Source organism: Pristiophorus japonicus, chromosome 6 (assembly GCF_044704955.1).
Source record: "Pristiophorus japonicus isolate sPriJap1 chromosome 6, sPriJap1.hap1, whole genome shotgun sequence".
Lineage (NCBI taxonomy): Eukaryota > Metazoa > Chordata > Chondrichthyes > Pristiophoridae > Pristiophorus > Pristiophorus japonicus.
In genome coordinates this window covers 15,036,780-15,056,729 of record NC_091982.1, presented here as the reverse complement: position 1 = coordinate 15,056,729, position 19,950 = coordinate 15,036,780, and positions in this window count along the sequence as shown.

Here is a 19,950-nt window from a genome sequence, read left to right as displayed (position 1 = left end):
TCCACCTTGGGAAAAAAAACAGTAAAAGGGAATATTATTTGAATGGGGAGAAATTACAACATGCTGTGGTGCAGAGGGACCTGGGGGTCCTTGTGCATGAATCCCAAAAGGTTAGTTTGCAGGTGCAGCAGGTAATCAGGAAGACAAATGGAATGTTGACCTTCATTGCGAAAGGGATGGAGTACAAAAGCAGGGAGGTGTTGCTGCAACTGTATAAGGTATTGGTAAGGCCGCACCTGGAGTACTGCGTGCAGTTTTGGTCACCTTACTTAAGGAAGGATATACTAGCTTTGGAAGGGATACAGAGACGATTCACTTGGCTGATTCGAGAAATGAGGGGGCTACCTTATGATGATAGATTGAGTAGACTGGGTCTTTACTCCTTGGAGTTCAGAAGGATGAGGGGTGATCTTATAGAAACATTTAAAATAATGAAAGGGATAGACAAGATAGAGGCAGAGAGGTTGTTTCCATTGGTGGGGGAGACTAGAACTAGGGGGCACAGCCTCAAAATACGGAGGAGCCAATTTAAAACCGAGTTGATAAAATATTTCTTCTCCCAGAGGGTTGTGAATCTGTGGAATTCTCTGCCTAAGGAAGCAGTTGAGGCTAGCTCATTGAATGTTTTCAAGTCAAAGATAGATAGATTTTTAAGCAATAAGGGAATTAAGGGTTACGGGGAGAGGGCGGGTAAGTGGAGCTGAGTCCACGACCAGATCAGCCATGATCTTATTGAATGGCGGAGCAGGCTCGAGGAGCTAGATGGCCTACTCCTGTTCCTAATTCTTATGTTCTTATGTTCTTATGTTCATCTGCTATAACTTCTGCCATCTCTTTTAACACCCTGGGATGCATTTCATCTGGACTAAGGGACTTGTCTACCTTGAGTCCCATTAGCCTGTCCAGCACTACCCTCCTAGTGATAGTGATTATCTCAAGGTCCTCCCTTCCCACATTCCCGTGACCAGCAATTTTTGGCATGGTTTTTGTGTCTTCCACTGTGAAGACCGAAGTAAAATAATTGTTTAAAGTCTAAGCCATTTCCACATTTCCCATTATTAAATCCCCCTTCTCATCTTCTAAGGGACCAACATTTACTTTAGTCACTCTTTTCCATTTTATATATCGGCAAAAGCTTTTACCATCTGTTTTTATGTTTTGCGCAAGTTTACTTTCGTAATCTATCTTTCCTTTCTTTATTGCTTTCTTAGTCATTCTTTGCTGTCGTTTAAAATTTTCCCAATCTTCTAGTTTCCCACTAACCTTGGCCACCTTATACGCATTGGTTTTTAATTTGATACTCTCCTTTATTTCCTTGGTTATCCACGGCTGGTTATCCCTTCTCTTACCGCCCTTCTTTTTCACTGGAATATATTTTTGTTGAGCACTATGAAAGAGCTCCTTAAAAGTCCTCCACTGTTCCTCAATTGTGCCAACATTTAGTCTGTGTTTCCAGTCTACTTTAGCCAACTCTACCCTCATCCCCTTTGTTTAAGCATAGTACGCTCATTTGAGACACTACTTCCTCACCCTCAATCTGTATTACAAATTCAACCATACTGTGATCACTCATTCTGAGAGGATCTTTTACTCGGAGATCGTTTATTATTCCTGTCTCATTACACAGGACCAGATCTAAGATAGCTTGCTCCCTTGTAGGTTCTGTAACATACTGTTCTAAGAAACAATCCCGTATGCATTCTATGAATTCCTCCTCAAGGCTACCCCGTGCGATTTGATTTGACCAATCGATATGTAGGTTAAAATCCTCCATGATTACTGCCGTTCCTTTTCACATGCCTCCATTATTCCCTTGATTATTGCCCGCCCCACCGTGAAGTTATTATTTGGGGGCCTATAAACTACGCCCACCAGTGACTTTTTCCCCTTACTATCTCTAATCTCCATCCACAATGATTCAACATTTTGTTCATTCGAGCCAATATCATCTCTCACAACTGCCCTGATATCATCCTTTATCTTATTGAATGGCAAAGCAGGCTCAAAGGGCCGAATGGCCTACTCCTGCTCCTATTTCTGATGTTCTGATGTTCTTAAGTTCTTTCTTTTGCAATACCTGTATCAAGTTTGTGCATGGGTCATGCCTATGGAGTACAAGGAGCCGATTCCTGTCCCTGTTACCCTCCAAAGATGGATCATAACAGAGCCCTACAATGGTGCTCTACCACCAGAGGAAGAGGAGGCCAGCCTTCCTGAAAATGCAGCATCACTGAATCTGACCATAGCATACAGCGTCAGAGAGATTAGCACCATGTGTACTTTAGAGGGTAGGCTAGAGCATGGGCCTTCATGTGGTGTATCACCAGCCACAAGTGTGCAGGAGCTAGGCCAGAGGGATAAGATGCCATAGCTGGCAGCTCCCCAGAGGGCAAGATCACATACTAGCTCTGTTGCAGATGATGCAGATGCAGACTTTGAGGGGCCAGGTTACCACCAGAGCCTGATGATCATATACCAGGAAATGTTCGGTGCACTGGACAGACTGCCAGCAAGCTTGCACACAATGGCTGGGAGCATGGAGGAGGTCAGCTCCAATTTGTGTTCGAACATAAGAACATAAGAATTCAAAGCAGGAGTAGGCCATTCGGCCCCTGAAGCCTGCTCCGCCACTCAGTAAAATCATGGCTGATCTTCAACCTCAACTCCATTTTACCACACAATCCCCATATCCCTTGATTCCCCGAGAGTCCAAAAATCATTCGATCTCAGCCGTGAATATGTTCAATGACTCAGCATCCACAGCCCTTTGGGGTAGAGCATTCCAAAGATTCACAACCCTCTGAGTGAAGAAATTCCTCCTCATCTCATTCTTAAATGGCCGATCCCTTATCCTGAGATTATGTCCCTAGTTCTAAACTCTCCAGCCAGGAGAAACAATCACTCAGCATCTATTCTGTCAATCCCCTTCAGTATCTTCTTTGTTTCAATGAGATCGCCTATCATTCTTCTAATTTCCAAAGAGTAGAGGCCCAATCTACTCAATCTCTACTCATAGGACAACCCTCTAGGCCCAGGAATCAATCTAGTGAAACTTTTATGCACCACCTTTAAGTCCTTCCTCAGATAAGGAGACCAAAACTGTGCACAGTACTCCAGGTGTGGTCTCACCAAAGCTCTCTACAATTGTAGTAAGACTTCTTAACTCTTGTAATCCAAATCCCTTGCAATAAAGGCCAACATGCCATTTTCCTTCATAATTGCTAACCTTTTGTGTTTCCTGTGCAAGGACACCTAAATGTCTCTGAACACTAACATTTAATAGTTTCTCAGCACTTAAACAATATTCTGTGTTGATAATCTTCCTACCATATTGAATAACCTCACAGGTCCTCACATTATACTCCATCTGCCAACTTATTGCTCACTCACTTAACCTGTCTATGGGCTAGAACCTCCACTTTTGTGCTTATCGTCCAAAAATGGGCGATATTTCCAGCGTCGGCAGTAAAAAAGGGTTTTCAGATCGCCAGCTTCTTGCCCATTCTCAAAGCACCTAGTCTACATTTTTGAAAATGGGTGTTACTGCGAGTGATCTGAAATGGGCGGTAGCGTTAAATTCTTTTGACCTTCTGCCGTAAAGTGTCGCCGTCCTTAGCAATGGCATGGCAACGCTCGATTCCCGTGATTCAGGAGGTCAAGGGTCACCATGACAAGCGCAGAACAGGAGACAGAGAGAGAGGGAGCTCAGAGGCACTGAAAGCATGCGTGGCTGTGGTGTGTGCTTGTCTGGCTGTTGTGGGAGGAACGACGGAGATTCACCAGCAGCAAAAAACCGACGAAGCACCAAGAACATAGTTATCACTGAGCTTTTGTCCGACAATTAAGATATAACATGGAAGGGATGGAGGAGGCCCTGCAGCTGGTAGCCAGGAACACTGTGGCAGAGGGCTCCCAGTGGTCCCGGAGCGCGGCACTGCACCCCAAGGTGCCACACCCCCATTGCCAACCATACATGAGAGCCAGCAGCAACATCTTGCTTCTGGCTCAGAGCATGTTCCCACCTCGGGACCCTCCTCTCCCGTATCCGTCCAAGCAGCGTTTTGGCTGTCCCCTCCCGGCCCCCAATGAAGCATCGCCTGAGGAGCTCCTCGGCCAGGCGGCTTGAAGTCAGGAGGGGAAGGGGTACAGTTGGGGAGGAGAAGCGGGCAGGTGGGGGGGTGGGGGCAAGGGTTGGTCTCAGACTAATGTTCGGTTTAAATGTTTTTTATTTAACAAAACCTTGTAGCGCATTGGCTCAGATAACTGCACCATTACCCGCTGGTGATTCCTTAACATCAAAGGGTATAATGATACTTAATTTCAATCAACTTAAACTTTAACTGTCACCAAGGTGATGCCACCATTGATGTATCACCTGCACACCCAGCAGTGTGTCACCCTTGTAAATAACACCAACATTCTTTCAGGCAAAGCAATCATTGATGAGCTCCTGACGTAAGGCTCTTGCAGCTATCATGCCACCATGGGCCCTTTCATGCGGTCTACAGGGGGGGCGGGGGCATGGCTTCAGTGTCAGTCTGATTATCTGGGCCGATGTCAGCGTCCGCCTCCTCGTCCTCCTCTTCCTCTCTCTGCTGAGGTGGACTGTCAGACTTATCAGGCAATTCTTGTCCCCTCCTGATAGCCAAGTTGTGTAGCATGGAGCACACCAGCACGAATTAAGCTACCTGCTCAGGGTGGTATTGGAGCTCGCCTCCTGAGTGGTCCAGGCATCTAAAGCACTGCTTCAGCACTCCAATGGTTTTCTCCACAATATTGCAGTTGCTCTGTGGCTCTCGTTGCATTGCCTCTCGGCTTCAGTGTGGGTGTCACGCAGGGGGGCAGCCAGGCGGCGAGGCCATATCCTTTGTCAGCAAGCATCCAGAATTAACCTTGTGACTGATTGTTAAGCAAGTCAGATACAATGCTCTCACGCAGGATGTGAGCATCATGGATGCGGCCCGGAAATTGAGCATTCACTGCCAGTGTAATTTGTTGGTGGTCGACAACCAGTCGGACATTCAGGGAGTGGAATCCCTTACGGGTCCTGAAAACCTCTACATCCTGAAAAGATGCCCGCATCGCGATGTGCATACTGTCTATTGCTCCCTGCACCTTGGGGAAGTTTGCAATTCTGGAGAATCCTAGAGCCCTCTCACTCTGTGCCTTCCTGGTACCTCCTGCGTGTGTACAGGGCTTCAGTGACCTGTCTAATGCAGCGATGTGTGGTATGCTGAGAAAGTCTGCAAATGTCTCTAGCTGTGGCCCGAGGCGTAGAACCACAGTGCCGTGGTGACTTTGACCTTGACTGACAGTGCATTACTGATGGTGGTGGCAGGCTGCAGATCTGCCCTTATCAGCTGGCATACCTCAGTGATAACCTCTTGCGGAAGCGCAGTCTCTGAAGGCAGGTGGTGTCAGGCAAGTTGAGGGAAGCATGCTTCTTCATGTACTTGCGGTGGGTGTAATGTCTGGTCCTCCTCATCAGTCTGTCATGGCTTACATTGGGCACTTCAGCGATCTCAAGTCTGCTGCATATAATTGGTCACCAAGAGAGGGTGAGAAAGGACAGTCCCCATTGCAGTAGCTCTCTGTTTTCCATCGATTGGTCACAAACAAGGAGTGTCCCGACGAAGACACCTATTCAATTCCAATTGTTCACAGTATGGTCAAAATGTTTTTAGAGATCTTCACATCAACTCCAACGATCTGCAGAGTACATCCGAACTCCTTCGAAGTTGAAGCACAGCAGTTTTTAATTGATGCGACATGTGATCTAGAATGTGGCGTCCATAACGCTGTGATTAGTTCCGGTTAGTTCCACTTTTTCTGGGTGGCTTTTTGGGCGAGCGACACTGTGGGCGATATGTGTGCGAGGTGGTGAAATTGAGGCTGGGTGATCTCATGGCCGCTAGTTTTGGTAAATATGCTCTTTACGACAAAAAAAAGTGGACGGGCGTTAATATTGAATCTCGGCGTTAATTCCGTGTGGAAAGTAATGCTGGGCGATATTATGGGCGTTGATTTTGCCCATTCTCATGATTCTGCCCAATAAAAGTGGGCAGGCGGTAATATTTTTTCCCGGCGTTAAGCACATGGGGAAAGTAACGCTCGGTGATAAGTTTTCTAAAAATGCCCGTCAGTTTCCATTTTGTGCCAAAATGGGTGATATATGGGCATTATACATCATTTCAGCAGTAAAATAGGTGTTAAGTGGGCGTTAAGCATGCAAAAAAGGTGGAGGTTCTAGCCCTATATCCCTTTGTAGGCTCTCTGTGTCCGCCTCATAGCTTACTTTCCCACATAGCTTTGTATCATCAGCAAAGTTGGATACATTGCACATAATCCCTTCATCTAAGTCATTAATATAGATTGTAAAAACCTGAGGCCCGAGCACTGATCTTTGCGGCACCCCACTAGTTACAGCCTGCCAACCGGAAAATGAGCCATTTATCCCTACTCTCTGTTCTGTCCGTTAACCAATCCTCTATCCATGTTAATATATTATCCCCAACCGTATGAGCCCTTATCTTGCATAGAAATCTTTTATGTAGCACCTTAACATATCATAGAATCATAAAAATTTACAGCACGGAAGGAGGCCATTTCGGCCCATCGTGTCTGCGCTGGCCAACAAAGAGCTATCCAGCCGAATCCCATTTTCCAGCTCTTGGTCCATAGCCGTGTAGGTTACGGCACTTCAAGTGCACATCGAAGTATTTTATAAATATGGTGAAGGTTTCTGCCTCTACCACCCTTTCAGCAGTGTGTTCCAGACCCACATCACACTCTGAGTGAAAAAAATTCCCCTCAAGTCCCCTCTAAACCTCCTACCAATTACTTTAAAACTATGCCCCCTGGTTGTTGACCCCTCTGCAAAGGGCATGCCTTTTGGAAATCCACATATACTATATCCACTGGTTCCCCTTTATCTACCCTTCTAGTTACATCCTCAAAAATCTCTAATAAATTTGTTAAACACTATTTCCTTTTCATAAAACCATGTTGACTCTGCCTGATCATATTATGATCTTCTAACTGTCCTGTTACCACTTCCTTGATAATTATTTCCAGCATTTTCCCAATGACTGATGTTAGGGTAACTGGCCTGTAGCTCCCCGTTTTCTCTCTCCCTCCTTTCTTTATATTTTCTACCTTCCAATCTGCTAGAATCTTCCAATCCATTCTAGAATCTAGGAAATTTTGAAAGATCACAATCAATGCATCCACTATCTCTGCATCCACCTCTTTTAGAACCCGAGGATGTGTTGGCTTTTCGTCCCATTGGTTTCGCAAGTACTTTTTCACTACTGGTATTAATTACTTTAAGTTCCTCACTCTTATTAGCCCCTTGGTTCCCCATGATTTTTCTGTTATGCGTTTGTGACTTCGACTGTGAAGACAGATAAAAAAATATTTGATTAAATATTTGTAAGTGCCACACAGCCAGCTGGACCAGAGGCAATTGTCAAGATGCTGCAGTGTACAGCTTGGTCCTCAAGGCTCAGAGCTGCTCGAGGTTGCCCACCTCAGCCATCTGAAATGTTTAAAATGTTATGGCAGCAAGCACAGCATGGAGACTATTCTGTCCAACATGGAGTGAATGGTGAATGTTATTAACATGACAGTGGTGCCCACCATGATTCAGCCTCAGCTGATAGCAATGACAGCTTCCATGGCAACATACATCGTTACCATGGAAGGTCAGATGGCTGCTATCTTGGCCTTAGGAACCAGTGTTGACAAGGCTTCCAGAATGTCACATCATTCCTGTAATCTCTTCCGAAAGAGTGCTGAGGGGCAGTCCGACGTGAGTGGCATTGTCTGCATGGGAGAGACACTCTCCGGATAAAAGTCTGCCTGCTCTCTCGCCACCCATTGCATCATAGAAACATAGAAACATAGAAAAATAGGTGCAGGAGTAGGCCATTCGGCCCTTCGAGCCTGCACCGCCATTCAATAAGATCATGGCTGATCATTCCCTCAGTACCCCTTTCCTGCTTTCTCTCCATACCCCTTGATCCCCTTAGCCGTAAGGGCCATATCTAACTCCCTCTTGAATATATCCAATGAACTAGCATCAACAACTCTCTGTGCCAAGGAATTCCACAGGTTAACAACTCTCTGAGTGAAGAAGTTTCTCCTCATCCCAGTCCTAAATGGCCTACCGCTTATCCTAAGACTATGTCCCCTGGTTCTGGACTTCGCCAACATCGGGAACATTCTTCCCGCATCTAACCTGTCCAGTCCCGTCAGAATCTTATACGTTTCTATGAGATTCCCTCTCATCCTTCTCAGCTCCAGTGAATAAAGGCCCAGTTGATCCAGTCTCTCGTCATATGTCAGTCCAGCCATCCTTGAAATCAGTCTGGTGAACCTTCGATGCACTCCCTCAATAGCAAGAATGTCCTTCCTCAGGTTAGGAACCAAAACTGAACACAATATTCCGGGTGAGGCCTCACCAAGGCCCTGTACAACTACAGTAAGACCTCCCTGCTCCTATACTCAAATCCTCTAGCTATGAAGGCCAACATACCATTTGCCTTCTTCACTGCCTGCTGTACCTGCATGCCAACTTTCAATGACTGATGAACCATGACACCCAGGTCTCATTGCACCTCCCCTTTTCCTAATCTGCCGTCACTCAGATAATATTCTGTCTTCGTGTTTTTGCCCCCAAAGTGGATAACCTCACATTTATCCACATTATATTGCACCTGCCATGCATTTGCCCACTCACCTAACATGTCCAAGTCACCCTGCAGCCTCTTAGCATCCTCCTCACAGCTCACACCACCACCCAGTTTAGTGTCATCTGCAAACTTGGAGATATTACACTCAATTCCTTCATCTAAATCGTTAATGTATATTGTAAATAGCTGGGGTCCCAGCACTGAGCCCTGCGGCACTCCACTAGTCACTGCCTGCTATTTTGAAAAGGACCCGTTTATCCCGACTCTCTGCTTCCTGTCTGCCAACCAATTCTCTATCCACGTCAGTACATTACCCCCAATACCATGCACTTTGATTTTGCACACAAATCTCTTGTGCGGGACCTTGTCAGAAGCCTTTTGAAAGTCCAAATACACCACATCCACTGGTTCTCCCTTGTCCACTCTGCTAGTTACATCCTCAAAGAATGCCAGAAGATTTGTCAAGCATGATTTCCCCTTCATAAATCCATGCTGACTTGGACTGATCCTGTCACTGCTTTCCAAATGTGCTGCTATTTCATCCTTAATGATTGATTCCAACATTTTCTGATATCAGGCTAACCGGTCTATAATTACCCGTTTTCTCTCTCCCTCCTTTTTTAAAAAGTGGTGTTACATTAGCTAGCCTCCAGTCCATAGGAACCGATCCAGAGTCGATAGACTGTTAGAAAATGATCACCAATGCATCCACTATTTCTCGGGCCACTTCCATAAGTACTCTGGGATGCAGACTATCAGGCTCCGGGGATTTATTGGCCTTAAATCCCATCAATTTCCCTAACACAATTTCCCGCCTAATAAGGATATCCTTCAGTTTCTCCTGGTCACTAGACCCACTGTCCCCTAGTACATTCGGAAGGTTATTTGAGTCTTCCCTCGTGAAGACAGAACCGAAGTATTTGTTTAATTGGTCTGCCATTTCTTTGTTCCCCATTATAAACTCACCTGACTCCGACTGCAAGGGACCTATGTTTGTCTTCACTAATCTTTTTCTCTTCATATATTTATAGAAGCTTTTGCAGTCTGTTTTTATGTTCCCTGCAAGCTTCCTCTCGTGCTCTATTTTCCCCCTCTTAATTAAACCCTTAGTCCTCCTTTGTTGAATTCTAAATTTCTCCCAGTCCTCAGGTTTGTTGCTTTTTCTAGCCAATTTATATGCCTCTTCCTTGGTTTTAACACTATCCTTAATTTCCCTTCTTAGCCACGGTTCAGCCACCTTCCCAGTTTTATTTTTACTCCAGACAGGGATGTACAATTGCTGAAGGTCATCCATGTGATCTTTAAATGTTTGCCATTGCCTATCCACCGTCAACCCTTTATGTATCCTTCGCCAGTCTATTCTAGCCAATTCATGCCTCATACCATCGAAGTTACCTTTCCTTAAGTTCAGGACCCTAGTTTCCGAATTAACTGTGTCACTCTCCATCTTAATTTAGAATTCTATCATATTATGGTCACTCTTCCCCAAGGGGCCTCGCACAACAAGATTGTTAATTAGTCCCTTCTCATTACACATCACCCAGTCTAGGATGGCCAGCCCTCTAGTTGGTTCCTCGACATATTGGTCTAGAAAACCATCCCTAATCCACTCCAGCAAATCCTCCTCCACCGCATTGCTACCAGTTTGGTTAGCCCAATCAATATGTAGATTAAAGTCACCCATGATAACTGCTGTACCTTTATTGCACACATCCCTAATTTGTTGTTTGATGCTGTCCCCAACCTCACTACGACTGTTTGATGGTCTGTACACAAATCCCACTAGCGTTTTCTGCCCTTTGGTATTCCGCAGCTCCACCCATACCGATTCCACATCATCCAAGCTAATGTCCTTTCTTACTATTGCGTTAATTTCCTCTTTAACCAGCAGCGCCACCCTGCCTCCTTTTCCTTTCTGTCTATCCTTCCTAAATGTTGAATACCCCTGGATGTTGAGTGTCCAGTCCCTGGAGCCATGTCTCCGTGATGCCAATTACATCATATCCGTTAACTGCTATCTGCGCAGTTAATTCGTCCACCTTATTCCGAATACTCCTCGCATTGAGGCACAGAGCTTTCAGGTTTGTCTTTTTAATACACTTTGCCCATTTTGAAGTTTGCTGTAATGTGGCTATTTTTGTTTTCTGCCCTCCACTTTTACTATTCTCCTTTCTATCTTTAGCTTCTGCCTCCATTTTATTTCCCTCTGTCTCCCTGCATAGGTTCCCATCCCCCTGCCATATTAGTTTAACTCCTCCCCAAACACTACCTCTAGGACATTGGTTCCGGTCCTGCCCAGGTGCAGACCGTCCAGTTTGTACATGTCCCAGCTCCCCCAGAGCCGGTTCCAATGTCCCAGGAATTTGAATCCCTCCCTACTGTACCACTCCTCAAGCCACGTACTCATCTGAGCTATCCTGCGATTCCTACTCTGACTAGCACGTGACACCCGTAGCAATCCTGAGATTACTACTTTTGAGGTCCTACTTTTTAATTTAGTTCCTAGCTCCCTAAATTCGTCTCGTAGGACCTCATCCCATTTTTACCTATATCGTTGGTACCAATGTGCACCACGACAACTGGCTATTCATCCTCCCTTTTCAGAATGTCCTGCACCCGCTCCGAGACATCCTTGACCCTTGCACCAGGGAGGCAACATACCATCCTGGAGTCTCGGTTGCGGCCACAGAAACGCCTATCTATTCCCCTTACAATCGAATCCCCTATCACTATAGTTCTCCCACTCTTTTTCCCGCCCTTCTGTGCAGCAGAGCCACTCACGGTGCCATGAATTGGCTGCTGCTGCCCTCCCCTGATGAGTCATCCCCCTCAACAGTACCCAAAGCGGTGTATCTGTTTTGCTGGGGGATGACTGCAGGGGACCCCTGCACTACTTTCCTTCCACTGCTCTTCGTGTTGGTCACCCATTTACTATCTGGCTGTGTACCCTTTACCTGCGGTAAGACCAACTCGCTAAACGTGCTATTCACGTCATTCTCAGCATCGTGAATGCTCCAGAGTGAATCCACCCGCAGCTCCAGTGCTGCAATGCGGCCTGTCAGGAGCTGGAGGCAGATACACTTCCCGCACACGTAGTCGTCAGGGACACCGGAAGCGTCCATGACTTCCCACATAGTACAGCAGGAGCATAACATGTGCCCGAGCTCTCCTGCCATGACTTAACCCTTAGATTAACTTAATTTGGCAACAACAATGCTAAATGTTACTTGCTGATAAAGAAAGAAAAAGAAAAACTACTTACCAATCACCAGCCAATCACTTATCCCCTTGGCTGTGATGTCACCTTTCGATTTCTTTCTACTTCTTTTTTGCCTCCCTGCTGCAGTTACACAAGCCATGCCTCTGCCTCTCGCTGACTCACGGACTCCAGAGCCTCTCCTCGATGCTGGGCCTTTTGTAGGCCGCCCCGTTCTCCCCGCTCCGCCTCCGCCCTTGCTAGTGCCAGGCAGTCGGCTGGGCCAGAGGCAGTCGTCAAGATGCTGCATGTGCAACCTGACCCTCAAGGCCCGTAGTTGCTTGTGATCACCCACCACAGCCATCTCAAATGTCTTCAATGGAAACTCAGTAGCTTTCCACCTCCAAAACTGGGTAAACACTTTGTAGGAGTATTGAAAAAGTAAGCGAGAACATAAGACAAGCACTTCGGGGTTGCAGAAGGCTGATTCTTAACTATTCCTCTGAAATATTATACATAGTTGAAATTGAATTGTTGGATTAATTTTTTTCTGGATTTGGTGTTGCTGTTAATGAGGGTAAGGAAAGATGCATACATCAGCCATGATCATATTGAATGGTGGTGCAGGCTCGAAGGACCGAATGACCTACTCCTGCACCTATTTTCTATGTTTCTATGTTTCTATTAGATACATAGACAGCAGGGAAGTGCATGATAAGGGAGAATACGAAAAGATTAGGAGAGAATTCAAAAAACAATTAGGAAGGCAAAAAGGAACTATGAAATTAAATTATCAAGGAACATAACACAAAATAGTAAAATATTTTATAGACACATCAATAAAAAAAGGAAGATTGGGATGGGAATATGGCCATTAAGGGATAGACAGGCTAGTATCGCAGGTAACGATAGAACAATGGCAGAAATATTAAATAATTATTTTGCTTCAGTATTTACCAAGGAGATAGAACAGGTGGATATGACATTGGATGATGAGATTAATAATGAGATAAGTGCATTTAAAATAAAAAGAGGGGATATATTAAATAAACTAATCAAACTCAGAGAGGATAAAACCCCTTGTCCGGATAGATTGCATCCACGCATTTTTAAAGAATCTCAGAAAGAGATAGCAGAGGCATTACTACACATATTTAATAATTCGTTAGGAAAAGATGCAGTGCCAGAGGACTGGCGGATGGCTAATATGATACTTATATTTAAGAAGGGGAATATAATATGTCCAGGGAATTACAGACCCGTCAGCTTAACATTGGTGGTAGGAAAAATAATGGAATCCATACCAAAGGATAAAATAGAAGAATATCTAGAAACCAAAAATATAAAAATGAATAGTCAGCATGGATTTCAAAAGGGAAAGACTGGCTTGACCAACCTCATTGAATTTTTTTGAAGAGGTAACAGAGAGAGTAGACGATGGTAATGCAGTAGATATAATTTATCTGGATATTCAAAAGGCCTTCGATAATTACCCATAATAGACTGATGAACAAGGTCAGAGAATGTGGAGTCGGGGGATAAGTAGCAGAATAAATAGCTAGCTGGCTTCAAGACAGAAAGCAGAGGGTCGAGGTAAAGGGTAGCTATTCACCTTGGCAGAAGATGGGTAGTGGTGTTCCACAAGGATCAGTGCTGGGATCTGTTGTTCGCAATTCATATTAACGATTTAGACTTTGGAATCAACAACACAATTTTCAAATTTGCGGATGACATCAAATTGGAGGGGATAGTCACCATCATCATCATAGGCAGTCCCTCAGAATCGAGGAAGACTTGCTTCCACTCCCAAAGTGAGTTCTCTGGTGGCTGAACAGTCCAATACGAGAGCCACAGACCCTGTTACAAGTGGGACAGACATTCGTCGGGGGAAGGGGTGGGTGGCGCTGGTTTGCCACGCACTCCTTCTGCTGCCTGCGCTTGGCCTCTTCACGCTCTTTGCGTTGAGACTCGAAGAGCTCAACGCCCTCCCGGATGCACTTTCTCCACCTCGGGCGGTCTTCGGCCAGGGTCTCCCAGGTGTCAGTGGTGATGTCGCACTTAGCACGGAGGCTTTGAGGGTGTCCTTGTAACGCTTCCGCTGCCCACCTTTGGCTCGTTTACCATGACTTACCATGAAGGAGTTCCACATAAAGCATTTGCTTAGGGAGTCTCGTATCTGGCATGCGAACTATGTGGCCTGCCCAACGAAGCTGATCGAGTGTGGTCAGTGCTTCAATACTGGGGATGTTAGCCTGGACGAGGACACTGATGTTGGTGCACCTCTCCTCCCAGGGGATTTGCAGGATCTTGCAGAGACATCGTTGGTGATATATCTCCAGCGACTTGAGGTGCCTTCTATACATCGTCCATGCCTCAGATCCATATAGGAGGGGATAGTCTTACTGAGGAGGACTGCAATAAATTACAGGAGGACATTAATAAGCTTGCAAAATGGGCAGGTAATTGGCAAATGAAGTCCAACACTGATAAATGTGAGGTATTACATTTTGGTAGGATGAATAGGGAGGTCACTTATTACTTGGGGGGTGCGAGTCTGGGTGGGGTAGAGAAACAAAGGGATCGCGGAGTACAAATACACAAATCAATAAAAGTTGCGTCACAAGTTAGCAAGGCCATAAGTAAGCAAACTAAGCACTAGGGTTTATTTCTGGAGATTATGGGCTAGAATCTCCACTTTTGTGCTTATCACCCAAAAATGGGCGTTATTTCTGATGAGGGCGGTAAAAAAGGGTTTTCAGATCGCCGGCTTCTCGCCCATTCTCAAAACACCTCGTCTACATTTTTGAAAATGGGCGTTACCGTGAGTGATATCAAGTGGGCGGTAGCGTTAAATTTTTTTGACCTTCTGCCGTAAAGTGTGGCTGTCCTTAGCAACGGCATAGCAACGCTCGATTCCCGCGATTCTGAAGGTCAAGAGTCACCTTGACATGCGCAGAAGAGGAGACAGAGAGTGTGGGAGCATTGAGGGACTAAAGGCGTGGCTGGGTGTGGTGTGGCTGCTTTGGGAGGAAGGAGGGAGACTTTAGAGATTCACAGCAAGTAGCAAGTTACCAGCAACATATTTGACCGAATTTGCCCTATAATGGAGAGGAGGAGGCATCACAGCACGCTGTGGAGAATGACGCTGGAGAGAGCAGTGAGGTGGGAGAGGAGCACAATGGAGGCCGCAAAAGAACCAGGAAGTTCTCGGACGAAGCAAATGCCTCCCTCCTGCAGGAAGTCAAATTACGCTGGAGTGATTTGACACAGGGAGGGCGTGGGAAGCCCACCCCAAAGGCCTACCGGAGGATATGGACTGAGATAGCAGAGGTGGTCTCGTCGGCAACCAATAAGGTGCGTGAGGGCAACCAATGCCGCAAACGATGGAACGACCTTGTGGGATCCGCAAGAGTAAGTATTACATTGATTTACATGTACTTATGTATTTATATAATTTGATTTGTAACAGTCATGAGCGACTATCAGCAGATGTGAGGTCTTGCACTTTTACCGGGAATGTTTTACTCAAAGCTTGCGGTCACGGTGTACATCTTTAAGTAAAGAATGATAATAATCATAATAATCATGATTACATCTATCGGTTATGTGTTGTATCAGTGTCTGTGACAGTACCTAGCAATGATATCATGCAATGATCTCATGCCATGTCATCCTGTTACCTTTTACAGAAAAAGCTATCGACGATGAGGTCCGTGCAGAGACGAACAGGTGATGGGCCACCTGTCCCCAGCGACATCACAGAGATGGAGGAGCGGGTGCTCGCACTCGTGGGGAAGCACCCCCGGACAGCCACGGATGCATCTGCAGAACCTGAAGTGATGCCACGTGAGTAAAGCTTACACCACTGCGTGATGCAAAGTCAATAGATGCCACACCAACTCCTATCCAAACAATCATATATGATAGATGATCTCTAAAAGTGTCATAGTAATAATGCTGGCCTAATGAAAATCATTGCAATGCAAATGTGTTGATGGTCATGAAATGTGATGTCTGCGATGATTTTGATAGCCGTGGTGCTTTTGTCGTGCATATGCTGTGTGTGGTGCTGGAATCACCTTGTGACCCTAGCACTCCTTCTCTAATAACCTCATTTGTGTCTTGCAGCTCAGCCAGCACCGCGGCCCCAGGCAAGACCACAGGGGCCAGAAGGTGGGGGCGCGCATCAGGAGTCGGCGGATGATCCTACTACATCTGATGCTGAGGGGCTCTGATTGTCGCCCGTCAATCCGCTGGGTCTGTTGTCGCGGATGAGAGCGCGGACTTCAAAGAACCTGCATCGCCACGCTCCAGAAGCCATTCCACCCCAAGGCTATCTAGTGGTCCTCTGGTCATTTCCGCCTCCACTTTGGAGGTAGCGGCCCCAAGCACCTCTTCACAGGGCAACCCATTTGTCCCCAGGACGGCGCCGACCCTGCGGAGGCCTCGTGGACACGGCAGGTCTGTTCCACGAGCGCGACATGACAGCGGAGAGAAACATGGAAACATAAAAACATAGAAAATAGGTGCAGGAGTAGGCCATTTGGCCCTTCGAGCCTGCACCACCATTCAATATTATCATGGCTGATCATACAACTCCAGTACCCCATTCCTGCTTTCTCTCCATACCCCTTGATTACTTTAGCCATAAGGGTCACATCTAACTCCCTTTTGAATATATCTAACGAACTGGCCTCAACAACTTTCTGTGGTAGAGAATTCCGCAGGTTCACAATGAGTGAATAATTTTCTCCTCATCTCGGTCCCAAATGGCTTACCCCTTATTCTTAGACTGTGACACCTGGTTCTGGACTTCCCCGACATCGGGAACATTCTTCCTGCATCTAACCTGTCCAATTCTGTCAGAATTTTATATATTTCTATGAGATCCCCTCATTCTTCTAAATTCCAGTGAATATAAGCCTAGTCGATCCAGTCTTTCTTCATATGTCAGTCCTGCCATCCCGGGAATCAGTCTGGTGAACCTTCGCTGCACTCCCTCAATAGCAAGAATGTCCTTCCTCAGATTAGGAGATCAAAACTGTACACAATACTCCAGGTGTGGCCTCAGCAAGGCCCTGTACAACTGTAGTAAGACCTTCCTGTGCCTATACTCAATTCCTCTCGCTATGAAGGCCAAAATGCCATTTGCCTTCTTCACCACCTGCTGTACTTGCATGCCAACTTTCAATGACTGATGTACCATGACATCCAGGTCTCATTGCACCTCCCCTTTTCCTAATCTGTCACCATTCAGGTAATATTCTGTCTTCATGTTTTTGCCACCAGAGTGGATTACCTCACAATTATCTACATTATACTGCATCTGCCATGTATTTGCCCACTCACCTAATCTGTCCGTCACCCTGCAGCCTCTTAGCATCCTCCTCACAGCTCACACTGCCACCCAGTTTAGTGTCATCTGCAAACTTGGAGATATTACACTAAACTCCTTCATCTAAATCATTAATGTATATTGTAAATAGCTGGGATCCCAGCACTGAACCTTGCGGTACCCTACTAGTTACTGCCTGCCATTCTGAAAAGGACCCGTTTATTCCTACTCTTTGCTTCCTGTCTGCCAACCAGTTCTCTATCCACATCAGTACATTACCCCCAATACCATGTGCTTTAATTTTGCACACCAATCTCTTGTGTGGGACCTTGTCAAAAGCCTTTTGAAAGTCCAAATACACCACATCCACTGGTTCTATCTTGTCCACTCTACTAGTTACATCCTCAAAAAATTCCAGAAGATTTGTCAAGCATGATTTCCCCATCATAAATCCATGCCGACTTGGACCGATCCTGTCACTGCTTTCCAAATGCGCTGCTATTACATCTTTAATAATCGATTCCAACATTTTCCCCACTACCGATGTCAGGCTAATTCCCTGTTTTCTCTCTCCCTCCTTTTTTTAAAAGTGGGGTTACATTACCCTCCATTTCATAGGAACTGATCCAGAGTCTGTAGAATGTTGGAAAATGACCACCAATGCATCCACTATTCCTAGGGCCACTTCCTTAAGTACTCTGGGATGCAGACTATCAGGCCCTGAGGATTTATTGGCCTTCAATCCCACCAATTTCCCTAACACAATTTCCTGACTAATAAGGATTTCCTTCAGTTCCTCTTTCTCGGTCCCCTCGTACTTCCGGAAGGTTATTTGTGTCTTCCTTAGTGAAGACAGAACTAAAGTATTTGTTAAATTGGTCTGCCATTTCTTTGTTCCCCATTATAAATTCATCTGATTCTGACTGCAAGGGACCTACACTTGTCTTCACTAATCTTTTTCTCTTCACATATCTAAAGAAGCTTTTGCAGTCAGTTTTTATGTTCCCTGCAAGCTTACTCTCATACTCTATTTTCCCCCTCCTAATTAAACGCTTTGTCCTCTTCTGCCACGCCCCAGAAGCCATTCCACCCTAAGGCTATCTAGTGGTCCTCTGGTCATTCCCGCCTCCACTTTGGAGGTACCGCACCCAAGGACCTCGCCACAGGGCACCCCATTTGTCCCCAGGACTGCGCCGACCCCGCGGAGGCCTCGTGGACGCGGCAGGTCTGTTCCACGAGCGCAACATGACAACAGAGAGGTGGTACAGTTGTCCAGGTGGACTGTAGACATTGGTGACCAGCTCATCGAAGCATTGGGGGGCATATCCTGATGACTGGTCACCATGACCGAGTACATTCTGTGCATGGCGGAGTCCCTGGATGCGATAGCCAGGAACACTGCTGCCACAGGCCTCCCAGTGGTCCCTGAGCGCGGCACTCCTCCCCTAGGTTCCGCACCACCACTGCGAACGACAGATGTGAGCAAGGACCAAGATCCTGTTTCTGTATCAGAGAATGTTGCCCCATCGGCACCCCCCATTCCCGTCCCCGTGCAACCACCACAGCTGCCTTCAGCCCCCCAATGAGGCGCCGCCTGAGGAACTCCTCGGCCAGGCACCGTGAAACGAGGAGGGGAAGGGGTAGAGGTGGGGAGAAGAAGGAGAGGAGGGGAGGAAAGTGAGGTGCATGTGCGCAGTTGATGGCTGTGTTATATCTCCATCTGGGTGTATGCAATTTGTTGAAATGTATGGGGACTGGGGACCACGCTCCTGCTTTGCACCTTGTGTTGCTGGATATGCTGAACATGTGATTTATGTTAATAGTGGAAAAAGTCGGGTGTGGGCGGAGGTTGGGTGTTATTGGCTGTGATAAGCATGATTTCAGACCAATGTTGGTATTAAACTTTTGTTATTGAACATAACCTTGTTGCGAATTGTCTCAGATAGCTGGACCGTTACACACTGGTGATTCCTTACCATGAAAGGGTTAAATACAACTTAACATCAGTCAATGTAAACTTTAACTGGCACCAAGATGATGGGCACCATTGATGTCTGAGCTGCACACACACAGCAGTGTGTCAGCATTGTCATTCACATCAGTGCTCTTTCAGACAAATCTTTCCGATATCAGCTCCTCACGTAAAAGTGGGATTTAACAAATGCCAGCCACACCGCTGGCATTCGTTCCGGTTAGTTCCACTTTTTGTGGGTGGTTTTTTGAAAACGCGATATTCTGGGTGATATGTGTGCGAGGTGGTGAAATTGACGATGGGCAATTTCCATGGCCGCTAGTTTGATTAAATATGCTCTTTATGACAAAAAACAGTGGGCCAGCGGTATTATTGAATCTCGGTATTAATTCCGTGCGGAAAGTAACACTGGGCGATATTATGGCCGTTGATTTTGCCCATTCTGCTGATTCCGCCCCAAAAAAGTGGGCGTGCGGTAATATTTTTTCCCGGCGTTAAGCACATTGGGAAAATAACGCTCGCCGATAAGTCTTCTAAAAAAGCCCGTCAGTTTCCATTTTGTGCCAAAATGGGCGATATATGGGCATTATATGTCATTTCAGCGGTAAAATGGGCGTTAAGTGGGCGTTAAGCATGCAAAAAAAGTGGAAGTTCTAGCCCATAGAATTGAAAAGTAGGGAAGTTATGCTAAACCTGTATCGAACCTTGGTTAGACCACAATTAGAGTATGGCATGCGTTCTGGTCGCCATATTA